Here is an 18628-nt window from a genome sequence, read left to right on the forward strand (position 1 = left end):
CAAATCCATAAACATGCACACACAAACACATCCTGTACTCCCTAATGTGCATTCATGCAAATGCAAGTACCAACATACACAATCATAGCGAAGCATGGTTTTTATCCGATTTATCTCAGCCTACAGTATATGCACACATGCACAAATGCACACACATATGTGCACGCACATACAAAACAGCACACAGATACTTCTATAACTAGCTAACAGAAACAAGAGCTGCACCCTCCTTATTTCAAAACAGGTTCTTGTTGTCTTTCTGACAGGCCTCCCTCCCCACCACCAAGCTGTCCCACTGAGATAAGCTGGCTGGCATTTTCATCATTCCGGCCATACTGATTGGACCATTATCATAAGAAAGCGGCTGAGAATCCAGGAGGCCTTCCCCCTGGACACTGATTCATGTTCAAAGTTAGGATTAGCAATCTTGCCCCTCGAATCCCCTCAAACAAGGCAAGGCTGAGCAGGCAAATGAAGCAAGCATTCAACAGATAATGAAGAAGACTCTCATGGCTCAGTGGACGTATGGACGTATGGAGTGTGAATGAATCCTTAGCAACAAAACCTCAGAGAAAGCAAGAGTAAAACTTGTCATTCAAACTTTCCTAAAATGCTGCATTTACACTGTTTTTTTCTTTTCTTCAATTTAGAAATTATTTATATTTTTGTTTATTTGTGTATGACACTCCAGCCATGATTTTTAGAGGCAAAATTTTAACCTTACTCACTTTAGATGTGTGAGAATCACACTAATTTCTGTGCCAAATATAATTTAGGGCTAGCACTGTATTTCCTTTGTAATGCAAATATAAACCGGGGCAAAAACTGGAAAAGAAACATTTCCACACTACTTCAATTTTTCCAAAAAATTCAAGCATTTGTGGTTTCAGCAAACATTTCAGAAGCTTTTTACAAAATCTGTTGGGACCTACAGTGGTTACTGGCTTCATGTGGCCCACTTGCTCCAGAATGAATAATGGCTTTCTGTGGTTTTAGTACTGTAGCTGCTGGCAGGGAGGCACTTCAGGTCACCTGCATTTTAATTCTATTACCATCATATCTTGATTTGTATTGTTTTAAATGGGAATATGAAAATATAAGGCTACTGTAGCAGGGCTGTTATAATCCTTAAGATTTTCAGGATACCAAACCCCATTTTTCATGTAATTTATGGCTGACATTTTTTGCAGCAGTAGTCATTCAAGGTATTTGTATTCTGTAATTGCTTTTTTATATAGAAGATGTCATTGTTAATGGCCACCTTTACCGGTGGTGTTGAAATTGCATTGCAATTGGTTTCACAGGTGCAGGCACGTACTGGATGTCATGCAAAAGACTCATTAATTCAGTATAATCGTGTCGGATGACATTGTTGGTTGTCATTTCTTATTACAACGTGACACAATGAATTATCTTTATGTAGCTGCGCTGTAAACAGATGCATGACTTGCTTTTTTTCTTTGCATTCCTTACACCGTAGCTGCACGGTTTGCTGCCCCCAGTGGTCAATACATGTGTCATTTCAAACAAACGCCAGGACCTGTACTATTAAAACAAACTTGCTGTTACAACCAGTAAACACAGGGATTGCCTAATAAAAAGTGCCTATGCTGGATGGATGAATAAAAAATGGAAAAGAGTGAACAAGGGAGGAAAAGTGGTATGTGAGGATGTGGCGATATGTGGACGACTTGACTTCTTTTGCGTCCTCTTATTTATGTCTCTTACTTTACAACACTTTCTTCAGCCCCAACTCTCTCTTTTCCCCAAACTCATCATAAAGCTTTAGAGACGTTTAGTGCTGCCTTCCTGCCATGTGCCACTCCAGTAAAACTGCAGCATTAACAGTTTTACAGTGAGACAAACCTTATCATTCTCTACCAGTGTTCCTTATAGACTCCCTGTCTGTGCCGATTACAGAAGTGAACAACCGCTGAGCTGCAAGTCACAGACCCAAGGGCATGTTTGCACTGTTACTCGTTCCGTTTTAATTTTAAGAATTATCAAATAGATCCAAAATAATGAGAAAAATTACATACAGTGTAGCAGTTACCTGGCAAACAGCTATACATAAATGCAGACTTTGAAGTGTGTTTTTACATTTTCACATCTCTTAAAAAAGGAGGAGTCAGCTTTCAAGTTGTCTCTTTATTTAGTCATCTGACATGTGATCACTGTCTCTAAATCTGTTTGGGAAAAAAGCAGAGGGCTCTAAAAAGTCTGCAAAGGCTTGTGGGAGAGTATAGTGACTTATCTTCAGAGGATAGAATAGCTCGCACGAAAAGCATGTCTCTTTTGATCTGCTGTAAATATGTCTCATGTGAGATGTACGCTCTATATCTGTATTTCCATTGTTGTAGAATAAGTAGTTTGTTTTGAAATGCAAATAGGATAATTCCTAGCAAATGCCAGTAACATTATCTTCTAAGGAAGGAGCAATGGGTTTGAGGATAACTAGGCCTCTTACAATCAGTACTCGCCTCCTCTTCCATGCTGACATGAAAAGACTGTGATATCAAATGAGCACAAAGCATGGCCCTCTCCAGGTAGCTAAATGATAGATTATTTAAATTCCAGCCCATAACTCACACGCAAGAGGTTAGAAATCTGAGAACATTGTAATTACACTCTCACCGGGGGAGCTTTGGCTCATCAGCACCCACAGCTCTGAGGTTCAAAGTGAAACGATCCTTAGACCAGGTTAATAAAAGGACAAACGCTGTGAATTCCATATAGCCGAATGACTTTCTGTTCCCCTTGAGTTTAAAGAAACATTTCACCGCAGCATTATAATTTTTGTATTAATTACTCAACCTCATAGCATATAATACAGGATGAAAATGCATTCCCACTTGTAGGTCCTCAGGGAGAATAGAACTTCTGAAAGTAGTAGCATGTGATGTGCCACAGTAAAAGTGACTGGAGACTAATTTTAACAACTGCAAAATTATATGTTAATGAGTAGTTTGACATTATGATAATTAAAGGCACTACCATGTACTTTCCCAAAAAATACAACAAAAGAAACAACTTCCTCAAATTTGTTACATACTCAGTATCAACATTAGTTTGAATATAAAAGTGAGTTATCCAAGTCGAGGGTCTAAGGATGGAGGGTGTCGTATGCTGTACAGATCATAAAGTCCCTTGAAGAAGATTTGTGATATTGGGCTATATAAATATTGAAAAATAAAATTGACTTGTCGTACAAGTGGATTGCATGTATGTATGGACCTTTTAATATTGTTTTTCTGTTGTTAAAGCTGTTTTTTCTTCCTGGATGGATGAAAGCGGAAATCGGTAAAATGATTTTGTACTAAAGCAGATGTGGCATTGTTGTCACTGGACCAGTGTGTCATACTGACTTGCAATAGCACAGATATCCATAACTGCAGAAGACTGCAAATCCAAGTGTACACAATTTAAACAATACAAAAGTGTTTGCAGATCAACATTTGGTTTGTCATAAAAGGTAGCAAAAGAGAAGAAGACCCAAAGCCAATGTAAACAACACAGGTTTCAAAACATAAAAACAAACAAACACATAGTGTTTTTTGATGAGAAATGTTGAATGTAAACAAAACCTTTTAGTGAAAACTCCGCAGGGTACCTTTTCAATTTTTCAATTTCCAGCATCACACAGGGTTGCGAGGGTCAAAGCCATTAATCATGAGTTAGAAGACCTCACCACAGAAAATGATTTAATTTGAGATTTTCATTCCGCATCTGCAAAACCACTAAGAGAAACCAGAATTACAATATTGATTCCTGAGTTATTAGCACATAATCAACAGTATAATTACTCTGTTTCGTTTTTGCCACCGCAACACTCCGAATCTCAGCTGAGAAAATCCTGGTATTATTCAGAATAAAATGCTAATTAATTACATTAAGCAATGCAGCGACTTGCTGCATGGAAGTAATTAAAGCCAGAGCAGCATATATGATTAACATTCAGTAGATGAAAATGACTATGATTATTCCCACTGATGTTGAGTTCATTAAAAACCATGTAATCCAAAGGGGATATCAATATGCGGTGATATTGCAAATGCAAATGAAATAAGGGAATGTGCTCAATTATAACTGAACACATAAAAAATGATTGTGAGTAAAGCTTATACTTAGTGTACAAGCAGTCATTTACACAAATAACATTTAAAGATTGCTTCATGACAATGTCTAAGGATTAATTAAGTGACTTGATTAAAGATGTTGAATGTAAAGAAATTTTTACATATAAATCCAGTGTCAATGTTCCTTTTCTTCGTCTTTCTTGTTCTATGACTGTATTTCTGTCTTACATTTTGCCCATACTAACATTTTCTTTAAATGAATCCAGATGAGTGTAGTTGTGGCCATAGCATACAGCAGCTGTTCTGTATTGGTGATTTATCATTTGATTAACTACAAAAAGGCACCCCAACATATGGAAGTGCTGCCTCCAAGTACACTGGCACACTTAAAAACACATTAAACCAAAACGGTAAATAAGAAACACTTGGGTTTATTGTTTCATATTGTTCCTCAATCAGCATGGAAGTTAAATCCTCTTGCACTCCTCTTTTCATGGGATGCAGCTCCCTTGAGTGAGAAGAAAAGGGATTCCACCTGATCCATATTAATGTGTAACTGCTTATGGGCAAAGCTTATCTTTTAATGTTTGCCTCCCCCTCCTTTTGCAATCACGTTAAGCAGCTCCGCAAACCTCAACATGATGTTTGCATTACAGTCGCATGTAAGAAAGTATCAAGTGTGCAAGGATTAGAGTAAAGTGAAGGCTAAACCCATACCTGGATCACATTAGACATGGCAAAGCAGCGGGGATCACATGGTGTGCAGAGCAGAGTCATTAATACATTAACAGGTTCAAAGAACAGGTGGAATATTTTTCAGTTTTAAAATGGTTAGTAAAATAGTTAAAACAACACACAAACATACTGCATACAGGTGGATCATGATTGTGGTCGGTTTAGAAATATGTTTGAATATGAGAATTGGCTTGTAATTAAAATTAAAGCAAAAAGTAATGTAAACTTAGATCAGATGCTAGATGCAAACTTAGAGAGAAAGTTATATTAACTAGGGCATATATTTGTTTCATTTTGGATCCGGTTCCAGGTTGGCAAATTACCTGGAAGCTTGGAGGCTAACGAGTCTTATCTCTACTCACTCTTTCTTTATATGTGTAGAATGTAGAAAACATTTAGGTAGCAGGCTTCTCATTTTTTGTTGATTAGCGGTGTTGGTAGAAATGACAAAAATCACTGATTATATCAGCTGTAGCTAATTACATGAATTCCATAAATAACCTATCCAAAGGCCCAAATGAAACTTGGCTGTAATTGTCTGGTTATTATGCTCTCTGCAAGCTGTTGCCTACTTGGTCAAATATCCTTGGTTAGAGAAAGAACCACTGCTCTACAGTCTTCTACTACCGTGTTTTTGCAGTTCAACAAGACATCAGAGTATTCTCTAGTGAAACAAACTAGCTAATCTTTTCAACATAGGCTCAATTGAATCTTTGAGTTTTGACTTTGAGTTATTCATTTCTAAGTTTAATTCCCTTGAAAATTGTTATAAACTAGACCTAAATAGATTTGATAAGGATTCAAAAGGATTCAGATTTGATTAGGGGTTTCGATACTGAATTACAATAGAATCAAATACTTTCAAACACCTAACGCTATATGTGAATAATGTTGGTATGGAAAATTAGCAAAAACAAACTTTGGTAGATACCATGATCTTAGAGCAAAACCGATTAACATCAGTCAGTGTTGGCTTTTTTCTCTCCCCTGTACTTATGTCCACCCTCAGGGCTTTGAGATCCTACACACATCTATTGATCCTCCTCCATCTCTGCTTGTGCTTAATCAAAGCTTTGCCACTGATGTGTGCAAGAGCATCCAATCACTATTATGATCTCCCAGTTTTAACCTCCATTGTGTATTCACTCCTGCCCCACTTGGTAAAATCCAGGTCCTCCTCCTTTCTTTCTGAATGGCGCCATCACCACCTGGTCTCCACTCACTTATTGATTGCCACAGGCTATGGTGATCATCTGGGTCCAGCTTGGTATTTAGCATTTATAATGCCCCTGTGCTGCAAAAGAAACCTAAAACACTGTCAGCCTTCTCTACGCCCCCAAAATATCTGCATGATCCTCTGTCAGCATTCACAGGAGATCAAGTTAACGCACCAGAGAAAAGGCCAAGCTGCACATAAGGTTTCTCTACAGGGACTTCTTTCTTTATCATTATGATTATGTGTCAGCACTATGCCCCTTGCCCTCTCTCGTTTTGGGTCCAGCCCACTTAGGTGTACCATAGTTATTCCTGCCTTCTCTCTTGACAGTTTGCATATCCAAAGTTGCCAATCAAGCCTATGAAACTCTCTGCGGCCCTCATTTTCTTCCCATCCGCCAGAATCCATCACTCATGGCACAATAGGACAAAAGGGGGCTGTACCGCTGGAGGGTAGTTGGTCTGTTGGGGAGGGTGGTGTATGAGGTGTATGGGGCAGGGTGTTACGGTGGAACTACCCTATTCTCTGGTTTCCAGAGCCAGGCAGAAGGGTTAATGACGGGTTGAATGGTTTTCTGCCCCTTCTTCTGAGCTTGCGTTATAGCTGGAGATAGGGCTTCCATTGTTGCCTTGTGCACTGGGACAATAAGGACCTCAAAGTTCGGGGCTTACCTCTCAATGCTCGAAAGGAACCTACCAGTTTTTCATGTGCAATGGGGTGTGCTGGCACTCCAGGTCTGTTCAATGCCCTCTTTGATTCTGCTTTGGGTCGAAGGGACAAAAGAAGAAAAAGTGAGTGCGCATGTGGGAGGAGTTGGGGATTAGGGCAGACATCAATCTTTAACCTGTGCTCTGTGGACTCCAAACACAGCTGAACTCTGATAGTGGATCACACTGCTCCATTCGCCTCCAGGATGGTTCAACACAGGGAGTGAGGGAGAAATTTCAGCATACTTACCCATGAGCTTTGTCCTATCCCAGTACCCTGGTCAAAGATGGTTTCCTTCAAAGACTGGCACAAAAGTATGCATAAACATAAAGCTGTTTTGAGGTGATGATGAACAAGATTTCTCTTGAATTCCTTTGCCAAAATTAAAAGTACTGGTTTTGGTAGCACTAACACCTCTGCTCTGTGAGAGTATCTTTCTGTTTCTTTCTTTTTTTTTTTAGATCAGTCATAATTTTCCACAGATCTTTTCAATGAAGCCAGTTCTTTAACGTTTCTGCAATGCTTTACAACACTGAATGCTATTGAAGCTTACTCTCAGAAATAACAATCAGTCTGCAGCCTTTGCTTTGCTTAATCAAATCCGTATGGTAATAAATTTTACACTGCAAGGACCATTACTTCTAATTGGGCCTTAATTTGGCAAATATATATCATGAGTGACATGGGGTAGCTGGGGTTGTTATACATTTTATGTAAAGGTGGGACTGAATAATTGATGGTCTTTTGGCTGATGCATCATACTCCCATCAGCCAAGCACATTTTAAGCTGTTATCTTCTCATCTGGAGCTAAAACCAACATGCAAACGGGCCCAGAGAAATACCCCTTTGTATGGCATGTACCTACTTGCAGAAGTTTTATTTCCAGTTAATGATCCTCATTTAGCTTTTCCTGCCCCATTCAACCACAGTGCACTGACATTCCTTGACGTCTACAGCTATGCCCTTTAATTTCTGATAAGTGCAAATTGTTTGTGCTGTTCTGGGGTCATGCCAAGTTTTCAGTGTTTTGACAGACTAGTTTTTTCAAGCCATAGCAAAGATTGATGGGGCTCTAAACCCATTCAACTAGCATAAGAATTTAAGCAAGGTCCCTTAATTTTAGTCTGTCTTTGGTTTGAGGTAAAGATGACAAGCATACAAAATCCATCATCCATCAACCATATACCTTTTTTTATATGTACATTTAAATTTATGTAGCTTTTATTTTAATGACAATCAACAAGTAACACTCACTTTCAAGAGCAATTTCTGGTGAAGTGCCAATATCTTTGGAAACAAAAGTTTATTGTGAGCTGCTGAACAAAGTAAGGGCTTTAGTGCTGTAGCTAATGTGGCTCACAATGTCTGATTTACTGCATATGAAAGCACTTTCCCTCTTCACTCAAGGAGCACAGAAGGCAGGGGAAAAAAAGTGAAAAATTGTTAGCAAATGACGTTAGTTAAAGAATTAGTCCATTAGGCCTAATCAATCTGCCATTATACTCTTTTTACTGGCAATTTAGTGAGCAAAGGGCTGTGTAGGCCTTGGTGAGAGAGGATAGCTAATGCTATTGTCACTCTGCCCCTTCTACCGTTCCATCTTTCCTGAAAAGACCCCAGAAGCTTCACTGGAGTCACCAGCAGCTCCAATGTCTCATTCTTTAATAGGCAAACAGCCCAATTATTTCATTTCTCACTGAGTTGCATGGCCTAATTGGAGCCCAGGCTTAGGTAGCAGTGCAAGTATAGACCCGAAGAAGAAGAGGAGGATGAGGAGGGAGGAATCTGTTGTGAAGAGAGTTCTTAACAGTAAGTTTTCTGTGAATGAGAATTTCACTTCCCCTCACCCCTGCTACTCCCCATTCCCACTGGCAAAGACAATGTGTTTTTTCAGCAGCTCATTAATGACAGAATGAGTGATTTGATGGTACTTTGAAAGGAAGCAGAGTCTTATTGTTGAGCCACTGTCTCCAGTGGAAAGTTGGTTCATTTTGAGGTGATTGTTGTGAATTAGGGCACTTTGCGGCCTTTCAGAGTGGGGGATAACCTTTTTTACTCTGCTTACTGGCATTAGCATCCAAATGTCCCAAATGTCCCCCAGTGATTTACTGGATTTCTCTTAAGAAAAAAAACGAATTAGCATTTGACTCCGGTGAGTGTATGCAGGTTTATGTAAAAGCAGAGGATATTACCACAATATTAATGTTTTAAATGCTGAACAAATAAAATATTGTATAGGCTAAAATATGACTCCCACAAGCTTAAACAATTTCACTCAAAGTGGGTTGAAAATTGAGCAAGTACACATACTTGATGCCACAAAAATGAGATATATCTTGCTTCCAGATAAAAAATAAATTGATGGCTTTCACAATCAATGTTTTCTCTGTACTTTTTATACTGTATATCCTATCCCACATTCATACAAAATTTGGTTACCCTTGAAATCCCATATTTTATGCATATTTGGGAAAGATGGCATTAAGCTCTACTGTAAATGTATTAAAGTATCAATGTTTAAAACAATGGCTCCAATGATGCATTTAAAGCAACTGTGAATGACTTGTTTGTATTTTGTCTGTGTGTTTGCCCTTTTTTAATTCATTGGCTGTTTTATTTTGTAAATTATCTGTGATTTACCTTTTATTACTGTGTTTACTTTGTTCTTACAGGACACATTTGAAAATGTGTCTGAGGTCTCAATAGGTTTTTCTGTATAGATAAAGTTGAATGAATATGTGTTTGATGCGGCGAAGACTTTTTAATACAGTTTTTACTGTAAGTTTAATCTCAATCAGGTACGGAATAAATCATTTTAGGCCTGCTGTGCTGTTCTCTAAAAATGTTGGTCCTACATTGGACTACAAATGTGTCCTTGTTTGACTCCAGACAATGGCATTTTTACACTAAATTGGGAAGACTGCAGATCTAAATGGAGTAAAGTGACCTCTCCATGATGGTTATCTTGGGGTCATGACATGTGGAAGTTGGATACAGCTGGTGTCCACAGCCAAATCAAGGAGGTGAGGTGAGAAGACAGGAACCATACAGCCCTGCTGTCCACCTGCCGCTTTTAGAACTCACCCTGGTACCAGGGTGCTCATGCTGAGCGGCACCATGGTAACCAAAGAGCTCCCCACTGATTGGCCAAGCTGTTACAAATTAGCACATCAGACAGCTTCATAGAGTCATTAGCATATAAAGAGGTGAGCTGAGGGCAGAGAGGCAAGATCATTTTGGGTTTCCCCTGCAGTGCCCCTGGTCCTCTATAATGACCAGCACCTTTGCAGGGTCCCTGAACATGGACAACAAGGTGCTTGCTCTGTCAGTCATTTGTCACTACAGCCTGCAGGCTATGGTGGGTCACCGGGGAGGATTGGACAGTGTCTAGGAGGGCATTGACAGGGCCTGTGGGATCAGCTGGGAGACAGTGCCCCAGGGTAGAGAGAGGGCTACTAGTGCAACATCAGCAACATCATCATCACTTTCACCCTCATCATCACCCACTAGCCTTATCACCTACCATCCGCCTCCTCAACTTCTCATTATCATCCCTATGCTCATTTCTTCCCACCTCATTTTCATGTGTGGACCTACAGTGACAGATGCAGAGTGCCTGACCTCATATAAAACTGCTCTGGCAGGCTTACAGTTTAACCACTTTAACTCAGGGTCCAAAGGTCAAACAGTAGGCAGTCAATGGGCAGCAGAAGGATCAATTCTTATCATCAGTCTAAATGAGATGGGGCATCATTAAAAGCTAGTTTCTGTTAATGAGAAGCACTTCCCAGGGACCCAATGCATTTACCATTAGCTCAATAGTGAATGAACCAAGAGCTCCTATTGATTCCACACAACTGAAGAACATGAGCAGCATCAACAATTCCTGACCCTGTCAGAGATGATTCCCTGTGATTGTATAGAGGGCTTATCAATAAAAGTTGCCTTAATAGAAAAATGTCCACATTACTACCTTGTTCTGTATGTCTTTTATTTTGAAGAGGAAGCATTATTTTTGCTTATTTTATGAGAGAAACTGGATGAAATGCAAAGAGCTACAAAGAAAAACTAATTGTTGTGATCCAAGCAAGCCAGAGAGTGTCAGAGGCAGAGTTTGAACTATTACGCAAGCGATACATCATGTATGGTACCACTTGGATTTCCTGCCTCTGTCTACTTTCCTGAGAAGGAATGACCGATCCATATTGATTCTTTACTTAAGGCCCAGAGAACTATACACCCTGTAATACAGTGGTGCCATCATGGACCCTGTCTGCATGTGTGTGCATGCTCATTGAGAGTGAAGTCCCTGTTTAAGACAATTTAATTGTCATAACATTAAATCCAAGGTTAAAAAACTCTAATGTATTTCAAATGCTCTTTTTATCTGCTTCAATTTTCCATTTCTATATGTATATTTTCCACGCTGACTTTGAGCAATGAGATCATATTTGCTGTCTAATGCCATCTTTTTGTCTGTCTGGATCCTAATGATGTCTTTAATTACAAGACTGGGAGATGCAGCAGCCATAGAACAATAGCCCTCAGTAACAGCACCTCCCATGGTGCCATTAGCTCTGGATACAACATCCTGGTGCATCCTGCAGTTTGCACCTGAGACTAACGACTCTATAATCTGTAATCAATTATCACTCCTTCAACTCTCACATCCCTGCCTGTCCTTCACTATCCCATCGTCCCTCACATTACACTGCCAAACTTCATCATCACTTGATTAACACCCCCCTTTTTGCCTTAGTAACACCCATCCCTTAAACATTTCACTCTGTTTTCGCAGGGCCTTGTTTACTTCCTGTAGCAGCATCCTGAGTGCTGAGTCCACCCCAGGGCTTCACAGAAAACTCTTTCAAGTGTTTCAAGTAGTCTAGGGCACTGAGCTCCCTCTTCACTGTCCTCCTTCTTTTGTCCGTGCAATGTTGTCCCCTTTTTTTTGTATTAGTTTGGGCACTACACTCGCTAGCAAAGACAGTATCATGTTCTTTTGAGGACACTTGTTTTGTATTCGGTGTGAAATGTTTCTCTTGACTCCTTACACTTCACCAGAAGTTGTCTGCATATCTGCATACAGAAAGACCCTTTCAACTGGTCCATGTCAGCTGAGAGACAGACAAAATAGGAGAAATTCAAGAGGAAGAGGTGGATGTTTTTGGAATGGTTGCCCCTAGGGAATAGTAACTATTAACATCTACTCATTTCCATTTTCCAAAAGTACTTAATAGACCATAACAGTAGTGGATTTCTCAATAGAGGGCCTCTCATTTTTAAAGTGCTTAGTGATGAGAGGTTAGTAAGAGTATTTAATCTCCCATACTGCTGAATGTGCTTTATAGTTAAAAGCAGTTCTCCAAAACATACGTTTTCTCAGTTAATCAGGTTCTGCCCTATTCTTCAGTCTTATTTCTTCCTTCTCAAATCACCCCCATCTTTCACTCCTCCATTGTAGCAGTCCTCTTCTCACATTGACCCCTCAAAGTGAAGGAGGAAGTTTCCAGATGGTTTAGCACTTCTCAGGGTGACTTTGGTGACCCCAGATGCTGTCCAGATGCAGGTCAGCAGCAGGGTGCAGGATGCTGTCCAAGTGACTTACAGCAGCCACTACAGAAAGAAAGAGGGTAAACTCTAAACGGCACCTTGCAAAATGAGCCAAATAGGCATGAAATGCCTTGAAGATTGAGTTCCTTATTATTGTGTTTAGTTTTTCCTCTAATGTTGTGGCAGCTCATTTTTGAGAAAGTTGACACGTTAGTCTGAGGGTTGTCACCAAAGGTTCTGTTCTGGATCAGTGGAAAGCATTAAGCGGCAAGTTAAGGTTTCTAAATGTTGCTGAATTATTGCTCCCTGCCAGTAAAGAAAAACATTGCTGCAAATATCCTCATATTAACACCTCCAGTGTGTTTTACCTTTGGTGGCACTTTGCTGTCTTAGGCACTCTTGCTAAATATTGTGGACCATTAACTTTTGATGTAAAGTAAATTGCCTTTATGCAAGCACTACAGAGGATCCCAAAGTCACTTTCATGTATGATTTGACAATTTAAGCAGAACGTAATCACTTTTTGTTTGGCCATCTATTTGATATGACTGCAGAATCTCCCAGTGAAGCACAATTAGCTCCAGTGAAGTGATCAAATAATGCATAAAAGCCCAGAGAGAGCAGCAGCGTGCGATCTACTTTTCTTTAAAACACGTTATGTGCTCATGTTTGTCTTTCCTAATTAATCAGGGTTTTTTCAATGGTTCCAGAGTGCCTAGTGACTGGACTAATAGAAATAAAGGCTCTCTAATGGACTGAGGGCAGACTATATTATTTTGCCCTTCAAACTGGCCCCTGGAACACCCCTCAACCAAGCCACAGTCCATTCTTTAAACAACAGCCATAAAAGCCAATGAACCGTAGGAATATGTTTGCCATATGGCCTTTGATTGTGAGGGGGAGAAATAGAAGGAGAAAGCAAGAAAGCATAAAGGGGCTGAGTGGTGTGTGTGTGTGTGTGTGTGTGTGTGTGTGTGTTGGGGGGTCCTCAAAATTCCCAATGCTGCATGGTGCTACGGCAATGGCCATATGAGTGGTGGCAGTGTGAACATTATCCAGACATTCGTGTGTGTGTGTGTGTGTCTGTGATTTACAGCACTGAACTGCAAGTGCAACAGTGTTTCTAGGGAAGGGTTCTGAGGGTCAGGCCAACAGGGGGCTACACAAACCAACAGTCCTGTGCAGAACCATTCAGACTTTGCACACACATATATATGCAGACATATGTCTGACTGTAGCCCATCAACATGTATTTTTAATAAATGATCTACTGTAAGATTTTTTTTAAATGAAAAATTTAACCTGTGAAAGAGGTATTATATAAACTTGAACTGGGATCTGTGTTGTGTCTTGTCTGTGGGAGGTCTTTTACCACTTATTTTAACCTACTGATATCTGATTACAGTGATTTAATCTATACTATGCAGACTCTATTATGCTGTGTTCATAGGTCCTAAATACCCATCTATATTTCCTTGAATATGTTTTGTGATTAAAATAGGAAAACATAATTTAAATGTTATCTGACAAAGCCACCATTATGAATTTAGAATTTTACCATGTGGGTGTTTGAATTTGAACCATGCAGTCGCCATCTACCACCTAAGGTTTTTCAAATGAAGTGATGTTGAATCCACTTTGTAGATAGGGCTTATTATTTGTTCACACTCCAAAATTTCAGTTGATTAATAATGAATGGTGAATAATGAAGGGTGAAAATCAGACTTAAATACCTTAAAGCCAGTGTTATTTATTTATTTACTTACTCAGAGGGTGCATAGTTATTGTTTTCTCTTCACTTTCTATTACTAGAAGCATTTTCTGAGCTGTTTTCATTGCAAGAGGAGAATAGTAAACTGTGAATAGTGTCTTTGCTGCTGCAGTAAACAACACTTTCTTCATGGGGCTAATATAAAATCATAAAATGTAGTGGGGGTGGATGAGTGGATATTATATTGGATTGGACTTATGGCTTGTGTTCTGTATGTATATACAGTATACTACATGTTTTCTCTTTGTTCTGTTGCCATGCATGCATAATGCAGTATGGCCTTCGCGGTGGATATTCATGCCACTGTGTCCTGTCTTATCTTCCCTCAGCCCTGCTCCTTTGTCCTGGGATTCCACAGCTTTCCCAGCTACATGGGCACTTACCAGCCCGATAGTCCCTTTCCTATCAGCCCGGGCCTGCTATCTCCTGATGGGCCATGGCAGACACTCCATTGGAGGAGATTACAGCATTCGTCTTTGTGCTACTAATCACCCTGTCTCTATTCCATGTACATGAATAGTGATTTCAGGACATGCAAAAGCTGGGAAAGTATCTGACTAATTAGGTTTACTAATCATAGTTTCATTAGCCTTTAGGTCAGAATTTCTATGTTTCTAAGGACAAAAAGATTTTCTTATAGGGAGTTTTTTGTTTCAGCTCAATTATTCAAAAGGAGAGCAAAATCATAATTAGGAGTTGTTGATGTATGCGCCTTTCAGAGCTGTAAATAAATCATTTGGGTATTCATCTCAGGGTGTCCTTTAGGAGTTCTAGGACATGCTTTGTTTGGGCTGATACAGTCACTGCAAAAGAAAAAAGACATTTGGTGCTCTCACACACACTGCCCAGATAGTGACAGCAAAGCTCCTGCTTGGCACTGAAACAAATCAATAACAGGATACATAATGTTATTATGTACACTTAATTAAATGTGATAGAAGTGTGGGGCTTTTTCTCTCAGATGATCATATTCAGTTATGTTAATAATATCAAAGAGTGTGAGGCTAACTGCGTGATGAGGAACTATATACTATATGCAGTGTCTCCAAGCTTACTGGGTTTAAAGGCCACAAGCATTTCGCTGAACTTTGCAGAGTTAGAGGCGTGCGTGGCATTGTGCTGGTCCATGCAGATGCACACTGAGAGGAATTTGATCTTCTAATTATTTGTCATCCCAGAATTTTCCCAGCAGTTTTGTCTCTGGCTCATGTAGCTGTCTGCTCCTGCTCCATCTGGTTGATTTAGAGCCTGTTGCACTCAGATGTTAAGTCCGATGTTGCGGTTGCTTGATGTTATTGCCCATATCTTTCAATCTTTGCTGCATGCATGTGTGTACATATATGTGGGTACAAACACTTGTTAGTGTCATGTTTGTGTGTGTGAATGCTACAGTAGGGTGGAATGGATAGATCATAAAAATGTATCTACATAACCCCCAATGAATGGGACTGTCAAAGTTTAAAATGCAGCACAGCTCCAAATAACTTGGCTGCTGAGTATTCCATTCTCATAGGAGGCCCTGTTATTGCCTGGAGACTTTATGAGGCTTCATTGACACCATTCCGAGAGCTTTTACTGCCGTCCATCCGACCAGTATGACGCTTTACTGGACCTCATGAGAGTCGTCTGTGTGTGTGTGTGTGTGTCTGTCTGTCTGTCTGCAGAGATTAAAAGCTGCCTTGTTCACTCTGCTTAATTCCAGGCCTGAAACTTTCTGGCTGTGCTTTTTGTCTCCTCCAGCTTGCAATTTTGCAACCATTTCTGTGTGCCTTTGTGTATGTGTATGGTGTGAGTATTAAATGCTATAATTACAATGGCACATCGCCTGAGTTATTTGCTCCATACAGAGCTGACAGATTCCTGTCGCGCCCATTTTAGAGCGGGTTGCATTGAAATGAAAATCCAGTGCAAGCACATGCTTTGACTATCTCGTCTGGCATGTGGCCATCATGCTGGTCAGGCATGACTTCTAGTCATTTATGCTACAGCACATATTGGGTGGATTGGCTGTCAAAGGTTTTTCAACTTAAAAATCATTGATCTGTTAAGAAATCCTCCTGATTCAAATATGTGTGGTGGCTCAACTTCCCCGTCGATGTAAGTGTTACAAGCGCCACTTTGGTTTCATGGGGCTAGAGAGTGAGCCGTTTACTTGGCTATCATATGTTCACTGATGTTCCCCAGCTGCTAAAGGTCTATTTGCTGATGTTTAAGTCATCGTCCAACCATATTCAAAGACTGAGAGGCACATTTCCACACCACTGCCTGCTCTAAATCAACCACAAAGCCGTCCATCTGATGCTACGTCCAGCGCACTGCTTCATCTTTGCTCTTTCATTGCCGCTAAAATGATTAGGCCCTCAGTGTTAGTGCATGATGGTGGAAGTGATTTTGATGTATGGCAGAAGCTGAAGTTGATTTAGTCCTCGACTACATCAGCTGCCAATCTTTGCTTTATTTCTTGAGCATGATGGACGCCCAAAGGGTCAGGGGTCAGGTATATGTCGTGATGACCTTGGCTCAGTCTTGACCTTGGGAATGGGTCGGTACGGTGGGTATTAGAAAGTGTTGGCTCTGTAGGCTCAATAAGGTCCTTCTGTTCCACATGACAAATGAATGGCTGTGTAATTGGGGAAAAAGACAAAAAAACAAAAACACACTGTGTCCACTTTGACCCCTTCAAACAGGGAAAGTTAGGCCCTGAATCTGCTCTTGAGGTTACGACTCGGCCCCCAACGGCCAGGGATCCTGTTCCTAACTAACCTCCAGACATCCTCTGGGATTTATGGACCCTCTGGGCTAGACGTACACCTTGATCAGGGTCAACTTTGATGGCGCATAGGCAAGTATTTTGTAGGGGTTGAAGGGAGAGTGGGACTGAATGTGTGTGTGTATGCCTGCACATGTGATGCATGTGTACGCATGCTTGCGTGTGAACATGCAAGTATGTTTATGCCCGTGTTGAAGTGTAAGAGGTCAGATCTCCATGTGATCTGAACAACTAATCTAAATCTAATCTTAGCCAGCTGCATGCCCTCGCCCCCTATAGCCCCATCTCCTTCTTTCTTCTCCAGCTGAGGGAGAAAATTATTAAAGCTACAAATTACCAAGACCCAGAGGTGCTTCCACTGGTGGTGATAGCAAGCAGATGGCAGCAAGACTAGGAGAGACCTAGCCCTCCTCCCCAACCCCAACCCCTTACATAAAGCACCATTTGCATTTCATGAGCCTAAATTGCTTCTGTTGCCCTCCTCCCCACCGGCTCTGCGATTTTGTGCCTGTCACTGTGCACCCCTCCACCCCCTTGAAGGAGCCGTGATAGATTAAGGTGGACCTTCTGTTTGCATCCCCCTCATTGTGTTCCAGAAATTAGAAAATATTATCTCCTGGTAGTCTCGAGGTAAAAAAAAAAAAAAAAAAGGGGTGATAGTGACATTGGATGGGATAGGACAAGACAGGGGGAGTTTTTAAGGTATTAATGGGAAAAGTGATTGTTTTAAAAGCTTGTCTTTGACCCCATGATGGCAAAGCAATGATGTGTGGAAACCCCCAGACACCTATTAAGCCCTAAGGTAATAATGCATATCAGTCAATACTTTATAGACACAATGCACAGATTTTGTGCTTTCTTTTTTTTAAGTCATTCTTTTGCTATTTTTACACATGTACCTATGGACAATTAGACTGTGTGCAAAAATACTGCTTGAGAAAAGAGTGTCTGAAAGCAGGAGTTTATGATGTTCATTGAACTGCCCAAAACCAGGTGGTGGTTAAATCAAATGGAAAGCTATGACCGAATGTTGATCTGTCATCATCACTATGTCACTAATGTGACAGGGACTGGACAATTCTTTCCAGACTGGTGTTGGTACAGGATGACGTGATGAATATGTCTGGTGTCTGTCTGCTTTGTCCCACCACACATTTGTAGTCATTGTGTGTGTGTGTGTGTGTGTGTGTGTGTGTGTGTGTGTGTGTGTGTGTGAAGGTTCACTCAGTTTAGACATGTCCAGATTGTAAAGAAGAGGTGAAGGGGCATACAGATTAAAGAGACGGGAGTACATTTTTGGGTCAGCCCTAGTCGGATAACCCTATCAGAGACAGAACCCTGCTTTCATGCATTGCACTTGTTTTTCTCAATTAGTTTTTCTTTATTTATGTCACTAATATAAGTTCAGAATACATCAGATCTAAAAATGGACGAGGTGTACCACATTTGCCAGGCATTTAAGCAGTCAAAGTAAAATCAACATTTTGGTAAATGAGCTAGATACAGACGGGTGACAAATTAAAGGAAAATCCTGAATACATGAGTGAGAAACCTGTCAAAATGCAGACTTTCATACAGGGCATAAGGGGTCACTGAATAGATTGAGTATGAAAATTATGTGAGTCATCTCAGATCTCAACCCAAGTATGAGCCACCTATGAGAGATTTTGTGTTAGACAGTGCTCTCCACCACTATGTCAAAACATCAGATGGAATAATGGCGGTCAACCCTCCTGTTCCAGAACCTTGTAGAACACAGTATATACAAAATAGCATGGAGGCTCATGGTGTCCAACAA

At 40.4% G+C, this 18628-nt stretch overlaps 1 long non-coding RNA gene across 1 annotated transcript in view; it reads left to right on the top strand.

Annotated features, from left to right (window-relative positions):
• LOC122867888 overlaps nt 1–4163 on the top strand; it is a 99557-nt gene extending 95394 nt beyond the window's left edge. Inside the window, exon 3 of the long non-coding RNA XR_006376015.1 lies at nt 267–4163. This is a non-coding gene — a long non-coding RNA (uncharacterized LOC122867888). The remainder of the gene's footprint in view (nt 1–266) is intronic.
• Nucleotides 4164–18628: the final 14465 nt, after the last annotated feature.

The sequence above is a fragment of the Siniperca chuatsi genome, linkage group LG20 (genome assembly GCF_020085105.1).
Source record: "Siniperca chuatsi isolate FFG_IHB_CAS linkage group LG20, ASM2008510v1, whole genome shotgun sequence".
Classification (NCBI taxonomy): Eukaryota; Metazoa; Chordata; class Actinopteri; order Centrarchiformes; family Sinipercidae; genus Siniperca; species Siniperca chuatsi.